This window comes from Apium graveolens, chromosome 8 (genome assembly GCF_009905375.1).
Source record: "Apium graveolens cultivar Ventura chromosome 8, ASM990537v1, whole genome shotgun sequence".
Lineage (NCBI taxonomy): Eukaryota > Viridiplantae > Streptophyta > Magnoliopsida > Apiales > Apiaceae > Apium > Apium graveolens.
Genome location: NC_133654.1, coordinates 253,031,264 through 253,032,181, shown reverse-complemented (window position 1 = coordinate 253,032,181; position 918 = coordinate 253,031,264). Strand labels below are relative to the sequence as shown.

General features: G+C 44.9%; 1 non-coding gene across 1 annotated transcript; it reads right to left on the bottom strand.

Moving 5' to 3' along the window:
* Window positions 1-597: 597 nt before the first annotated feature.
* LOC141681586 (small nucleolar RNA R71) lies at window positions 598-704 on the bottom strand. Its single transcript, XR_012559013.1, has one exon. It is a non-coding gene; the product is annotated as a small nucleolar RNA R71 (small nucleolar RNA).
* Between the last annotated feature and the right edge of the window lie 214 nt (window positions 705-918).

The window sequence follows — 918 nt, the reverse complement described above, 5'->3', positions numbered from 1 at the left end:
AGGACTCAGTGATTAGGACGTAGTAGTTAATTACTCTTTTCGGTTGTGTTTCAGGTACTTTAGCAAGCGTTTATGCAAACTCGTTCTCGTGCTCGCAAGAGGACCTTAGATACAGCTGAGGAGAAAGACGAAGTTCTTGATACTCCGGAGAAGTTAGATTTTGAGGATTCGGATTCCGGAACTGAGCAGAAAGAACCAGTAAACATGGGAGATCGTATTGTTCAAGCTGATCCAGCTCTTATGGATTTTTCTCGGCCTAAAATTGATGACATTCAGTCAAGCATCCTTCATCCGGCTATTCAAGCTAACACCTTTGAAATCAAGCTGGGCACTATTCAGATGGTGCAGAATTCTGTTTCTTTTGGAGGAGCGGCAACTGAAGACCCCAACATGCACATAAGGAATTTTGTCGAGATCTGCAGCACTTTTAAGTATAATGGCGTGACTGATGAGGCTATCAAGTTGAGGCTTTTCCCATTCTCACTGAGGGATAAGGCTAAAGACTGGTTACATTCTGAACCAGCTGGGTCCATCACTACGTGGCAAGATCTTGCGTAAAAGTTTCTGGTAAAGTTTTATCCAATGGCAAAGACTGCTGCTATGAGGAGTGCTCTTACTCAGTTTGCGCAGCAACCTACAGAATCTATGTGCGAGGCTTGGGAACGCTACAAGGAAATGTTGAGAAAATGTCCACATCATGGAATGCCGGATTGGATGGTAATCACTGGTTTTTATAATGGTTTGGGGGCCCAATCTCGGCCCATGCTCGATGCAGCAGCTGGAGGCGCCTTATGGGCTAAAAGTTATACTGAGGCGTATAATCTTATAGAGACAATGGCTGCAAATGAGCATCAAAACCCAACTCAGAGGATGACGTCAGGCAAGGTAGCAGGTATTCTGGAAGTTGATGCAGCCACC